Below are 16,169 nucleotides of genomic sequence, written 5' to 3'. Positions count from 1 at the left end.
TATGGGGTATCGCCGTACTCGGGAGAAATTGCCTAACAAATTTTGGGGGGCTTTTTCTCCTTCCACCCCTTATGAAAAGGTGAAGTTGGGGTCTACACCAGCATGTTAGTGTAAAAAAAGTAATTTTTTTTTACACTAACATGCTGGTGTTGCCCTATACTTTTCATTTTGACAAGAGGTAAAAGGGAAAAAAAGCCCCCCAAAATTTGTAATGCAATTTCTCCCAACTACGGAGATACCCCATATGTGGGCGCAAAGTGCTCTGGGGCGCACAACAAGGCCCAGAAGGAAGAGTGCACCATGTACATTTGAGGTGATTTGCACAGGGGTGGCTGATTGTTACAGTGATTTTGACAAACGCAAAAAAACAAAAAAAAACACATGTGACCTCATTTCGGAAACTACACCCCTCACGGAATGTAATGAGGGGTGCAGTGAGAGTTTACACCCCACTGGTGTCAGACAGATCTTTGGAACAGTGGGCTGTGCAAATTAAACATTTTGTACAGCCCACTGTTCCAAAGATCTGACAGACACCAGTGGGGGTAAATGCTCACTGTACCCCTTGTTACGTTCCTCAAGGGGTCTAGTTTCCAGCATGCCATGTGGGGGTTATTTTGCTGTCCTGGCACCATAGGGGCTTCCTAAATGCGACATGCCCCCGAGCAAAATTTGCTCTCAAAAAGCCAAATATGACTCCTTCTCTTCTGAGCATTGTAGTTTGCCCGTAGTGCACTTCAGGTCAACTTATGGGGTACCTTCATACTCAGCAGAAAATACCTCCCAAAATTTGTAACCCCATCTCTTCTATTAACCCTTGCAAAAATGTGAAATTTGGGGGGAAATACACATTTTAGTGAAAACGTATTTAATTTTTTTACATATGCAAAAGTCGTGAAACACCTGTGGGGTATTAAGGCTCACTTAATTCCTTGTTACGTTCCTCAAGGGGTCTAGTTTCCAAAATGGTATGGCATGTGTTTTTTTTTTTTGCTGTTCTGGCACCATAGGGGCTTCCTAAATGCAACATGCCCCCCAAAAACCATTTCAGAAAAACGTACTCTCCAAAATCCCATTGTCGCTCCTTTGCTTCTGAGCCCTCTACTGCGCCAGCCGAACACTTTACATAGACATATGAGGTATGTGCTTACTCGAAAGAAATTGGGCTACAAATATAAGTATAAATGTTCTCCTTTTACCCCTTGTAAAAATTCAAAAATTGGGTCTACAAGAACATGCGAGCATAAAAAATGAATATTGTGAATTTTCTCCTTCACTTTGCTGCTATTCCTGTGAAACACCTAAAGGGTTAAACGCTAACTGAATGTCATTTTGAATACTTTGGGGGGTGCAGTTTTTATAATGGGGTCATTTGTGGGGTATTTCTAAGATGAATACCCTTCAAATCCACTTACAACCTGAACTGGTCCCTGAAAAATAGTAAGTTTGGAAATTTTGTGAAAAATTGGAAAATTGCTACTGAACTTTGAAGCCCTCTGGTGTCTTTCAAAAGTAAAAACACGTCAATTTTATGATGCAGACATAAAGTGGACATATTGTATATGTGAATAAAAATTTTTTTTGGGGAATATCCATTTTCCTTACTAGCAGAGAGCTTCAAAGTTAGAAAAATGCAACATTTTCAAACTTTTCATCAAATTTTGGGATTTTTCACCAAGAAAGGATGCAAGTTACCTCAAAATGTTACCACTATGTTAAAGTAGAATAAGTCATGAAAAAACAATCTCGGGATCAGAATGATAACTAAAAGCATTCCAGAGTTATTAATGTTTAAAGTGACAGTGGTCAGATGTGCAAAAAATGGCCGGGTCCTAAAGTGTAAAATGGCTGGGTCCTTAAGGGGTTAATGTAGGATGGGATAGATTTCAAGAGGGGGTTCAGCAGCCAATCTAGATATTGAGATATGTGCTCAGTCACTGAGCCAATCCCCGACACAATGGGTTTGCCAGGGGGTTGGCTCAGTGACTTGTGCACTTTTGGGAGATGATACCTCTTTGAAGGTTTATGACAGAGGGCAGTTTTTTCTACATATTTGTGGAGAAATTACCTTAAAATTTTCATTATTTTGTGGGTTGGGTCGGTGGGTAAGGTGGCATATGTTAATCTGTCGGCTAACTGCCTTTCTGCTTTAATAATGTATTCGGTTTTCTCTTGAATAACTATGCTGCCTCCTTTATCCGACCTTATTACCACTATGTCGTCTTTTTTTCAAGAGCTTTCATTGCCTGAAACTCAGCATCAGAAAGGTTCTGCTCAGGTAGAGGATATAGAATAGACTTGACGTCTTTCATTACAGCTCTGGAAAAAAGGTCGAGGGTGCTACCTTGTGGAATTTAGATTTTTTTCCCCTTCATAAATTTCTCAATCCCTATGTCTTCCTCAAGTGGATAATCCTAAAATTCTGTGGCTAAATACCTTCTTTTTCCTGGGTACTAAACTCACTGGGGAAAATCCCAGGGCACCAATCGTAATAGGTTTTTCTGCTTCCATTTTTGAATGCTCATATGTAGGTTTAGTGCAAAAAAACTTAGACAAGTTAATGTCTCTCATAGACCTTGCCAGATCTATTTCAAAACACACTTCTTTGAACACTTCGTTAAGTCCATAATTAAGGCCTTTACATAACAGAGATAGAGTAGCTTCATCTATGGGGTTGTCAGTCAGATTGATTACATTAGTCTCTAATTCAGAGGCATCCATGTAGTTGCCTTGCGTTTCTTTTGCTCGTGCTTTATGGTTGTTCTGTCCTCGGTGCTTTCTCAGACTGCATCTCGTTTTTCTTTTCTCTCTCCTAAAGGAAGCTGAGATGTGGTTTCCTTAGATATTGGGTATTGCTCCCGTAAATTTAATTCAGATTTTTCTGTATTTGGAGAGCTTTGGCTTCGCTCTGATGGTATTACAGGAACAGTTTTCTTTTGGAATCTCTTTCTTCTGTTGCCCTTTGCAACATCTGAATCTGGTAGGGAGGTTTTACTGGCTCGAGAGAATGCTGTATCCATCTCATAATCTCTCTTGTCCCTAATGAATTTATCATGTTTTATAGTTTTTATTTCAAATTGGGTAATCATTAGTTTATTTTCCAGTCTTGTAAAAAAACTTGATATTTGATCTTTGGGTGCTCGTGATTACACACAAAGAAGTGTGTTTTGAAATAGATCTGGCTAGGTCTTTTGCAATAAACCTACTTATGAGCATTCAAAAATGGAAGCAGAAAAACCTATTACGATAGGTGCCCTGGGATTTTTCCCCAGTGAGTTTAGTACCCAGGAAAAAGAACATGTGGGGTATTTAGCCACAGAATTTTAGGATTATCCACTTGAGGAAGACATAGGGATTGAGAAACAAAAGAAATTTATGAAGTTGAAAAAAATCAAAATTTTCTCCACCTATTCCACAAGGTGGCACCCTCGACCTTTTTTCCAGAGCCGTAATGAAAGACGTCAAGTTCAAGTGAAAACAGAATACATTAACGAAGCAGAAAGGCAGTTAGCCGACAGATTAACATATGCCACCTTACCCACCGACCCAACCCACAAAATAATGAAAAATTTAAGGTCACTTCTCCACAAATATGTAGAAAAGGGTGCCCTCTCGAAGAAAACAGAAGAATCCCTAATACCTGATTGTCCTAAACCCTCAAAGTGGCATCATCTCCCAAAAGTGCACAAGTCACTGAGTCAACCCCGTGGCAGACCCATTGTGGGGGGGATTGGCTCAGTGACTGAGCACTTATCTCAATATCTAGATTGGCTGCTGAACCCCCTCTTGACATCTTTCCCATCCTACATTAAAGATACTACCCATCTGCTTAAACTCATAGGGGATGTCCAGTGGGAAGAAAACTATAAGCTTTGCTCCATTGATTTAGTCAACCTGTATACCCGCATCCCGCACGATGCGAGTATACAGGCGGTGGTTGAACTATTGCAATATACAGATGTACCAGCAGTGGTGAGGGAATTTATAAGAGACAGTCTTAATTTTGTTCTAAATAATAGCACTTTTAAAAATGGTACAAACAGGAGACCGGGACACCTATGGGGACCCTGGTCTCCTGTACATATGCAAACTTATTTCTAGCTTAATTTGAGAACAGACATATTTATACATCCAAAAATCCCTACATACAGTACATCAAAACATACGCCAGGTTTGTAGATGACATACTAGTCATATGGTCCGGGTCCGAACAGCAGTTTATAGAATTCATAAAGTTTTTGAATAAGACAAATGCAGTTAATATGAGCTTTACACATCTTTATGGGGGAGATACTCTTGAGCTCTTGGACATCAGATTATTAATCAACAATAACATACTCATTTCAGAGGGCTCTCGAAAAACAGTAGCCAGGAATACCTTGCTCCACTACAATAGCTCATATAAAAACATACAGTGAAAAAAGGTATACCATATGGACAGTTCATCAGACTGAGGCGCAACACCACCACAGAGGAATCCTATGATGAACAAGCAAACGACCTAGAAATACGATTAAAACAGAGAGCATACCCAGGGACACTGGATAAAAAGAGTAGAGAGAGAGCACATAATTTGAAAAGACAGGATCTTCTAGACAAAAAATCTAAACATCTACAAAAAGAAAAAAGATTTACATTTGTCTTCGATAACACGCCAATGAACCAAGTCATAGAAACAGCCATTCAACGGAATTGGTATGTGATCGAAGCTGACGAGGATATAAAAGACATAGCAATCAGAAAACTTATGATCACATATAGAAAGAATAGAACGATAGGAAACAGCATTAAAAACAAAGACCAAAGAAAACAGAAAAAAAACATGGTTGGGTGATTTGTTACCAAAAGGTAATTATTGTTGTAAAAATTGTAGTTTTTGTAGTTACAATATGGCGACTAAAAATCTAAGAATAGGTGCTATTTCACACACAGTAATTGATTTAATTACTTGCCGGTCTAAAAGTGTAGTTTATGTTCTGTTCTGTCCATGCAGTTTCTTCTTCGTGGGCAAGACTAAGCGCTGCCTCTTCGTGCAAATTAGGTAGCATTTTTACTCCATACGCACCGAGAAACATGGATGTCCCCGCTTGATGTCCTATGTGGAGAAAGTTCATGGCAACAACTCTGAAGTCCTGCGTTTTGCAGGCTTGGAAGTCGTATCGGTATCTGGTGAAAATCATGATACAACACTCCTAAAAAGGGAAACACACTGGACAATCTGTTCCAGCACCACAGGCCCTTTAGGGTTAAATGACAGAACTGACCTGGCAGTGTGTTTCTGACTTCAAGCAACACCCATCCGAGACGTCAGATATAATGTGTGAAGGTGAAAATGATTAGAATTGGTTTACCTGCTGTAGCACACACCTGTATATTTGTAGAGCAGAATCAGAAATGGTTGTATGGCCGGACAAAGCAATTGAGTGTGCGAAACGGAGCTTCTCGCCTCAGCACCCCCCTGCTCTTCCCTTGTGCACCCCCCCCGATTACTATATGAGTATTATGCTGCTGCAATAAAAGCTTGAAGAAAGAAATATTTGGTGAGTGGACGGCTTTTCATTTACCTGTCTACATATGAACATTTGTATTTGCTGAACACTACTTATAGCCAGAGCACCACCTATACCTAGAAGCAAGAACCAACCATATGCCCTATTCCACGTAAATCCTGCAGTTTAGAAGTCGCAATGCTGAACAGCATATTCCAGGTGAGGCCATACCAATGCTTTATAAAGGGGGAGTATTATGTCCCTGTCCCTTGAGTCCATGCCTCTTTTGATACATGACAATATCCTGCCGGCTTTGGAAGCAGCAGCCTGACTTTGCATGCTATTCTGTAGTCTGTGATCTACAAGTACACCCAGATCCTTCTCTACCAGTGACTCTGCCAGTCTAATCCCCCCTAAGACATACGATGCATGCAGGTTATTAGTATCCAGATGCATAACTTTACATTTATCCACATTGAACCTCATTTGCCAAGTGGATGCCCAGACACTTAGTCTATCCAAGTCATCTTGTAACTTATGCACATCCTCTATAGACTCTACCGTGCTACAAAGTTTGGTGTCATCTGCAAAGCTGTTAATACCATCCTCTATATCATTGATAAATAAATTAAACAGCAGCGGGCCCAGTACTGAACCTTGGGGTACACCACTAATAACCGGGGACCAATCAGAGTACGAATCATTGACCACCACTCTCTGGGTACGATCCATGAGCCAGGGACAGTATCAAACGCTTTAGCAAAATCCAGAAACACTATATCCACAGCCATTCCTCTGTCAAGGCTTCTACTCACCTCTTCATAAAAGCAAATTAGATTGGTTTTGACAACTTCTATCCTTAGTAAACCCATGCTGGCTATCACTTATAATACAATTATCCCCTATGTATTCCTGTATGTAATCCCTTATAAGTCCTTCAAACTATTTACCCACAATGCACGTTAGACTTACCGTTCTATAATTGCCTGGCGAAGACCTAGAGCCCTTCTTGAAGATTGCTACCACATTCGCCTTGCGCCAGTCCCTTGGCACAATACCAGACACCAGAGAATCTCTAAATATCATGAACAAGGGTACAGATATTACTGAACTTACCTCTCTAAGAACTCTTGGGTGTAGTCCATCCGGGCCTGGAGATTTGCTTACATTTACTTTACTTAACTTACCTTGTACCATCTCTACATTAAGCCAGTTCAATACATTATATGATGTGTTACCAGCACTGACCTGGCCAATGTCAGCTCCTTTTTCCATAGTGTATACAGAACTAAAGAACCCATTCAGTAGCTCCGCCTTCTCTTCATCGCCCGTGACAACCTCCCCATTATCATTATTAAGGGGTCCTACATGCTCTGTCCTTGGTTTTTTGTATTTATATATCTAAAAAAATATTTAGGATTAGTTTTGCTTTCTTTGGCCACCTGTCTCTCATTTTGAATTTTTGCTGTTTTTATTACATTTTTACAGATTTTATTAAGCTCCTTGTACTGTTTAAATGTTATAGCTGACCCATCAGATTTGAATTTTTTGAAGGCTATTTTTTTGTTGTTTATTGCTCTTTTAACCTCGTTTGTCAGCCATGTAGGATTTAGTTTTAATCGTTTATATTTGTTCCCCTTTGGTATATATTTAGCTGTATAGTTATTTAGAGTTGATTTAAAGATGTCCCATTTACCTTCTGTATCAGTATTTGAGAACACCTCCCCCCAGTCTATGTCCTGTAGTGCAGCTCTCAGCCCAGGGAAATTTGCCTTTTTAAAGTTATATCTTTTTATTATTTTCTACATTTTAAGTCAAAAGTAACTATATTGTGGTCGCTATTACCAAGATTTTCCCGCACAGTTACATTACCAATCAGCTCTGCGTTGTTGGAAATGATTAGATCCAACAAGGCATCACTTCTTGTTGGGTCCTCCACAAACTGGCCCATAAAATTATCCTGCAATAAATTTAGGAATTTTCTCCCCTTTGTAGTTTTAGCCAGCCCCCGGCCCCAATCTATATCTGGATAGTTAAAATCTCGCATTATTACCACTGTACCTGCCCGGGCGGCCCTCTCTATTTGTTTATACAGCCGACCTTCTATCTCTTCAGTGATATTAGGGGGTCTGTAGATTACACCAAATATTATTTTTTCAGTATTTCCCTCCTTTTGTAATTCTACCCACAGTGATTCCACATCCTCAGAATCATCACACACTATGGCATCGTTCACACTGACTTTCATACCACTTCTTACATACAGACAGACTGCACCACCTTTTCTGTTCATTCTATCCTTGCGAAACAATGTAAACCCCTGCAGATTGACAGCCCAGTCATGCGAGGAGTCCAGCCATGTCTCAGTGACCCCAACTATATCAATATGTTCCTCCAGTATCAAGGCCTCAAGCTCCCCCATTTTATTTGCTAGGCTTCTGGCATTTGTGAACATACACTTTACATTTCCATTAAGTTTTACACATATAGTCTCACTAATGGGATTTTCAGAGTTATTGGGGTTAATGTTATTATTTGAGTTATAAGGGCTAATTGTACCATTTAAGTTATTGGGGCTAATGGGATTTTTTGAGTTATTGGGTCTAACGTTATTATTTAAGTTATTGGGGCTAATGGGATTTTTTGCGTTATTGCGTCTAACGTTATTATTTAAGTTATTGGGGCTAACAGTATTTTTTGAGTTAATGGGGCTTATTGTAGTTGAGTTATTGGGGCTAATGTTTTTTTTCGAATTATTGGAATTACAATTTTTCGGGCTACATTTATTTTTACAGCTGGTTAGTAACGCATGAATCTCCTTATCCACTGCTCTTAACCTCCCCCACAGGACTCCTCTCCACCCACCATTATGTCCTGACCCCTCTCTAACCTATCCATCCCACTGTCTGCTTTCTTTGCTTTATTATCCTCCCCCCACTCACCTAGTTTAAATACTCAGCCACCCCTTCCAGGATTCTCTCCCCCAGCACAGCAGACCCCCTTCCATTCAGGTGCAAATTATCCGTAGAATAGAGCTTGCACCCCAATGAAAAGTCAGCCCAGTGCTCTAAAAACCCAAACCCTTCCCGCTCACACCACGACTTAAGCCATGCATTTAACTCCCTAAGCTCCCACTGTCTTTCCTGCAATGCGCATGGCACAGGAAGTTGCATAACTACATCTCCCAGCATACCCTTCGGCGATCAGTACATGCTGGGAGTTGTAGTTTTGCAACAGCTGGAGGCACACTGGTTGAAAAATACTGAGTTAGGTAACAGAACCTAACTGAATGTTTTCCAACCAGTGCGCCTCCAGCTGTTGCAAAACAACAACTCCCAGCATGCCCTTCGGCGATCAGTGCATGCTGGGAGTTGTAGTTTTGCAACAGCTGGAGGTTTTCCCCCCCATGTGAATGTACAGGATACATTCACACGGGCAGGTTTACAGTGAGTTTCCTGCTTCATGTTTGAGCTGCGGCAAATTATTCACCGCAGCGCAGACTCCTAGCGGGAAACTCACCGTAAACATGCGCCTGTGTGAATGTACCCTAAAAACACTACACTACACTAACACATAATAAAGGGTAAAACACTACATATACACTCCCTTACACTGTTGTCCCCCCCAATAAAAATAAAAACCATATCGTACAGCGGTGTTTCCAAAACGGAGCCAACAGCTGTTGCAAAACAACAACTCCCAGCATTTCCACTGACTGTCCAGGCATGCTGGGAGTTTAGCAACAGCTGGAGGCACCCTGTTTGGGAATCACTGGTCTAGAATACCCCTATGTCCACCCCTATGCAATCCCTAATTTAGTCCTCAAATGGGCTAAACGTCGGAGCCCTGACGTATTTCAAGGAAACAGTTTAGGGCCACATATGGGGTATTTCCGTACTCGAGAGCAATTGCTTTACAAATTTTGGGGGGCTTTTTCTCCTTTTCACCTTATGAAAAGGAAAAGTTGGGGTCTACACCAGCCTGTTAGTTTAAAATTTTTGATTTTTTTTTTTGCACTAACATGCTGTTGTTGCCCCATACTCCCCATTAGTTAAAAGAAAAAAAAGACCCCCAAAACGCAATTTCTCCTGAGTACGGAAATACCCCATATGTGGGCGTAAAATGCTCTGCGGGTGCACAACAAGGCTCAGGAGTGAGTGCACACTATGTATATTTGAGGTCTAAATTTGTGATTTGCACAGGGGTGGCTGATTTTACAGCGGTTCTAACATAAACACAAAAAAATTAATACTAACATGTCACCCCATATGTGAATGTAAAGTGCTCTGCGGGCAAACTACAATGCTCAGAAGAAAAGGAGCACCATTGGGCTCTTGAAGAGAAAATTTGTCCGGAATTGAAGGCCACGTGTGTTTACAAAGCCCCCATAGTGCCAGAACAATGGACCCCCCCCCCACACATGTGACCCCATTTTGGAAACTACACCCTTCTCGGAATGTAATAAGGGGTGCAGTGAGCATTTACGCCCCACAGGTGTCTGACAGATTTTTGTAACAGTGGTACGTGAAAATGAAAAATTTTATTTTTCATTTGCACAGCCCACTGTTCCAAAGATCTGTCAAACGCCAGTGGGGTGAAAATGCTCACTGCACCCCTTGTTAAATTCTGTGAGGAGTGCTGTCATACTAATTGTAGGCCCCAAAAATGAATCACTATGTTTAAAGGGGTTGTGTGCTGCCCTGCAGTTCGGAGCTCCGCTCACAGCGTCCGTAAGTTCATTACTCCGAACGCTGTGTGCGGGCTTCCGTGTTCGCAGCCGCCGGGCGTGATGTCACGCCCGGCCCCTTCGTGACGTCTCGCCCGCCCTGCGTGACGTGACAGCGGTCGTGCCTCCTTAACATAGACTTTCGTTGAGGGGGCGGGCGAGACGTCACGAAGGGGCCGGGCGTCGCGCCCGGCGGCTGCGAACACGGAAGCCCGTACACAGCGTTCGGAGTAACGAACTTCCGGACGCTGTGAGCTGAGCTCCGAACTGCAGGGCAGCGCACAACCCCTTTAATATCATGAGGTTCCTGTGGATAGAGTGATATGTAACCTTTTTCTTACATGATATTCCTAACCTAGGAGCTTTTGTTTTATTGTAACAAGTTACTTACTACTCACATGTATTGTTCTACTATATGTAGTCAATTAACAAGCTTGTAATGTTTACTAATATGTCTAATTGATATTCATTTGCATATGTCATTGTGTTTGTTACTCATTTATATTTATAATCTTATAACCAATAAATCTGCATACTTTTATAATACCTGTGTATTATGGTATATTGCAAAACTACATCCTTAAGCGTTAATGTCATCCCCTCATAAAAAGAACTTGTTGATATCTGAGGAAATAGTCGGACTCAGATGTGAATTGTATTGATTGGCTTTGTCTACAATTCACTAGGTCATTTTTAATAATTTTCATAATTTAAAATTTTTCATAATTAATAATTTTTATGACCATAATTCATAATTGAGTTATTACCACATGACAGTGTCGTTTCCAAATGGGGTCACATGTGGGGCACCACTGTTCTGGAACCACGGTGGGCTTTGTAAATTCACAAGACCCCCGACTTCAATTCCAACCAAATTCTCTCTCCAAAAGCTCAATGGCGCTCCTTCTCTTCTGAGCATTGTAGTGCGCCAGCAGAGCACCTGACGTCAACACATGGGGTATTTCCATACTCAGAAGAAATGGGGTTACAAATTTTGGGGGGCATTTTCTCCTATTACCCCTTGTAAACATGTAAAATGTTGGGAAAAAACAGCATTATAGGGTAAAAAAAAAATTTTTTTCATTTATACATCTGAATTTAACAAAAAGTCATCAAACACCTGTGGGGTGTTAAGGCTCAATGTACCCCTTGTTACATTCCTTTAGGGGTGTAGTTTCCAAAATAGTATGCCATGTGTTTTATTTTTTTTATTTTTTTTGCTGTTCTGGCACCATAAGGGCTTCCTAAATGGGACATGCCCCCCAAAAACCATTACAGAATAACTCACTCTCCAAAATCCCATTGTCACTCCTTCCCTTCTGAGTCCTCTAGTGCACCCACAGAGCACTTTACATACACATATGAGGTATTTCCCTACTCAAGAGAAATTGGGTTACAAATTTTTGGGTGATTTCTCTCCTTTTACCCCTTGTAAAAATTAAAAAACTAGGTCTACAAGAACATGAGAGTGTAAAAAATGATTTTGAACTTTCTCCTTCACTTTGCTGATATTCCTGTGAAACACCTAAAGGGTTAACACACTTACTGAATATAATTTTGAATACTTTGAGGGGTGCAGTTTTTATAATGGGGTAATTTATGGGGTATTTCTAATATGAAGGCCCCTCCAATCCACTTCAAAACTGAACTGGTCCCTGAAAAATTCAGATTTTGAAAATGTTGTGAAAAATTGCTGCTGCTGATCTTTGAAGCCCTCTGATGTCTTCCAAAAGTAAAAACATGTCAACTTTATGATGCCAACATCATAAAGTATATGTATAAAGTATATGACATATTGTATATGTGAATCAATATATCATTTATTTGGGATGTCCATTTTCCTTATAAGCAGAGAGTTGCAAAGTTAAAAAAATTAAAAATTTTCAAATTTTTCATCAATTTATGGAATTTTTAACCAATAAATGATGCAAATATTGACGCAAATTTACCACTAACATAAAGAAGAATATGTCACGAAGAAACAATCTCGGAATCAGAATGAAAAGTAAAAGCATCGCAGAGTTATTAATGCTTAAAGTGGCAGTGGTCAGATTTGCAAAAAAGAGCTGCGTCCTTAAAGGGGTACTACCGTGGAAAACTTTTTTTTTTTTAAATCAACTGGTGCCAGAAAGTTAAACAGGTTTGTGAATCACTTCTATTAAAAAATCTCAATCCTTCCAGTACTTTTTAGGGGCTGTATACTAAAGAGAAATCCAAAAAGAAATGCATTTCCTGTGATGTCCTGACCACAGTGCTCTTTGCTGACCTCTGCTGTCCATTTTAGGAACTGTCCAGAGAAGCATATGTTTGCTATGGGGATTTTCTCCAGTTCCTAAAATGGACAGCAGAGGTCAGCAGAGAGCACTGTGGTCAGGACATCACAGGAAATGCATTTCTTTTTTGGATTTCTCTTTAGTATAAAGCCCCTAAAAAGTACTGGAAGGATTAAGATTTTTTAATAGAAGTGATTTACAAATCTGTTTAACTTTCTGGCACCAGTTGATTTAAAAAAAAAAATGTTTTCCAGGGTAGTACCCCTTTAAGGTGAAAATGAGATGCGTGCTTAAGGGGTTAAACAAAAATAAGTAGATAACTAATAGAGATAAAGAAAATCCTTACATAAAATAATAATAATAATAATTCAGTGCATACACTTTAGTAATACAGGGGTTTTATCAGTAAAATGCCCATTCCGATTGGTCGGCTCTTCCAACCATCGACACGTTTTGCAGATCTGCAGAACTGTCTGTAGTATTGTACAGGTGAAACACTAAAAATTTGAAAATCAAGCAAAGTTCATTTATTTCAGTAATGTAACTTAAAAGGTGAAACTAATATGTGAGAGAGACTCATTACATGCAAAGCAAGATAGTTCAAGCCGTGATTTGTCATAATTGTGATGATTATGGCTTATAGCTCATGAAAACCCCAAAGCCCCCCCCCCCCCCCCCAATTACTATGATTTGGGGAGCCATGTCATCTGCTGGTGTTGGTCCACTGTGCTTCATTAAGTCCAGGGTCAACACATCCATCTACCAGGAGATTTTGGAGCACTTCATGCTTCCTTTCCTTTTAAGTTGCATTAATGAAATACAATGAACTTTCACACAACATTCTAATTTTTCAAGTTTCACCTGTATGTTGGATCTGGTTTCAAGTTACAATGGTCAGAAAATACCATTGTATGTTGAAACTATTGTATGTTGAGGCCATTGTAGGTTGAGGGATCACTGTATAAATGTTTCCATTTACAAAAAAAAAATTTCAGTCATTTCAAGAACCTGTTATTGCAATTTTGGTTTTGTAAAATGTAACACTTTTTCTTACAGTGTTGTGATTGTATTGGAATTTCAGGGATTCACTCATCAATGGTACATTTCATATTGCTTACTGTTTGTGATTTATTTTTTTATGGGCATGTTATACCATCTTCTTTCAAATTGTGTCAACATGTCTCATATGAACTGGAATTATGGATTTTTAATTATATATATATAGATTAGTTAGGAGTAGCCGTATTAGTCCAGTGATGCAAAAAGCAAAATCATCTGTAGTTGCAGTATCTTGTAATACCTTTTTTATTGGACTAACAAGATTATGTAGAGACAAGCTTTCGGGATTCCTCCCTTTATCAAGTTATAAGCATTTCTGAGCTCACAAGGGGAAAGCACACGTCCTATCTCACAAAATATGCAGGGGTTAAAACAACATATGTGGAGAATGGACATATTTGTTGCTATGCCTTTCCATTTTTCTTTCCATTAATAGCATGATAACGTTTTTGGTTTTCTTTTATATTGTGACTACTTTAGGACACTACACGGACAGTTATTTAGAACTAAAGTAGTACATGCACAATATTGTTTGTAGCTTTAGGGTACATTCATATTCTGCTGAATATACCATTGGGATTCCATAGCAAAAACTACATATAACACATTGGTGGAGATTTATCAAAACCTGTCCAGAGGAAAAGTGGCTGAGTTTCCCATAGCAACTTATCCATTTTTTTTTTTTTTAAAGGTGTTGTGCGCTGCCCTGCAGTTCATTACTCCGAACGCTGTGTGTGGGCTTCCGTGTTCACAGCCGCCGGGCGTGACGTCACGCCAGGCCCCTTCGTGATGTCTCGCCCGCCCCCTTGTGTGATGTCTCGCCCGCCCCCTCAACGAAAGTCTAAGGGAATGGGGCGTGACCGCTGTCACACCCCCTTCCCATAGACTTTGGTAGAGGGGGCGGGCGTGACGTCACGAGGGGGCGGGCGAGACGTCACAAAGGGGCCGGGCGTGTCGTCACGCCCGGCGGCTGCAAACACGGAAGCCCGCACACAGCGTTCGGAGTAATGAACTTCCGGACGCTGTGAGCGGAGCTGGGAACTGCAGGGCAGCGCACAACCCCTTTAAACGGCCTGTGAAAAATAAAAGAAGGAATCTGATTAGTTGCTATGGTCAACTCAGCAACTTTTTCTCTAGACAGGTTTTGATAAATCTCCCCCATTGTGTTGTTGACTCATTGTCCAATTTGTGCCAGAAAGTTAAACAGATTTTTAAATTACTTATATTTAACCCCTTAAGGACCCAGCGTTTTTCCGTTTTTGCATTTTCGTTTTTCCCTCCTTACCTTTAAAAAATCATAACTCTTTCAATTTTGCACCTAAAAATCCATATGCTGGCTTATTTTTTGCATCACCAATTCTACTTTGTAATTACATCAGTCATTTTACCCGAAAATCTATGGCGAAACGGGAAAAAAAATCATTGTGAGACAAAATTTTAAAAAAACCCGCTGTTTTGTAAGTTTTGGGGGCTTCCGTTTCTACGTAGTACATTTTTCGGTAAAAATGACACCTTATCTTTATTCTGTAGGTCCATATGATTAAAATGATACCCTACTTATATAGGTTTGATTTTGTATTACTTGTGGAAAAAATCATAACTACATGCAGGAAAATTAATACGTTTAAAATTGTCATCTTCTGACCCCTATAACTCATTTTTTTGTGCCGTGATCTGAAGTTTTTAACGGTACCATTTTTGCATTGATCGGACGTTTTGATCGCTTTTTATTCATTTTTTCTTGATATAAAAAAGTGACCAAAAATGCACTATTTTGGACTTTGGAATTTTTTTGCGCGCACCCCATTGACCGTACGGTTTAATTAACGATATATTTTTATAATTTGGACATTTCCGATACCACATATGTTTATTTTTATTTACACAGTTTTTTTATGGGAAAAGGGGGTGATTCAAACTTTTAATAGGGAAGGGGTTAAATCATCTTTATTCACTTTTTTTTCACTTTTTTTTTGCAGTGTTATAGCTCCCATAGGGACCTATAACACTGCACACACTGATCTTTATCATTGATCACTGGTTTCTCATAGGACAGCGGACAGCAAGGAGGCAGGTAGGGACCTTCCTGCTGTCCTGTAAGCTGTTCGGGATACCGCGATTTCACCGCAACTATCCCAAACAGCTCCCTGAGCTAACCGGCATGCTTTCACGTCGTGGCCCCGCGTTATAGATCGGGAGCGGACTCATGACGTAGCGGTACATCATGAGTCCTTAAGGGGTTAAAAATCTAAAAATCTTAATTCTTCCAGTACTTTTCAGCTGCTGTATACTACAAAGGAAGTTGTGTAGTTTCTTTCTATCTGACCACAGTGCTCTGACATCTCTGTTCATGTTAGGAACTGTCAAGATCAAAAGAAGTTTGCTATGGGAATTTGTTCCTGCTCTGGACAGTTTCTGACATGGACTGAGGTGTCAGCAGAGAGCACTGTGGTCAGACAGAAAATAACTATACAACTTCGACCTCAGCATACAGCAGCTGATAAGTACTGGAAGGATTAAGATTTTTAAATAGAAGTAATTTGCAAATCTTTAACTTTTTGGCACCAGTCGATTTAAAAAAAATGTGTTTTCCACCGGAGTACCCCTTTAAAGAGTAGCTCC

This window comes from Hyla sarda, chromosome 8, assembly GCF_029499605.1.
Source record: "Hyla sarda isolate aHylSar1 chromosome 8, aHylSar1.hap1, whole genome shotgun sequence".
In the NCBI taxonomy this organism is placed as follows: domain Eukaryota; kingdom Metazoa; phylum Chordata; class Amphibia; order Anura; family Hylidae; genus Hyla; species Hyla sarda.
The sequence above is the reverse complement of the archived record's forward strand: the minus strand, read 5'-3'. Positions refer to the sequence as shown.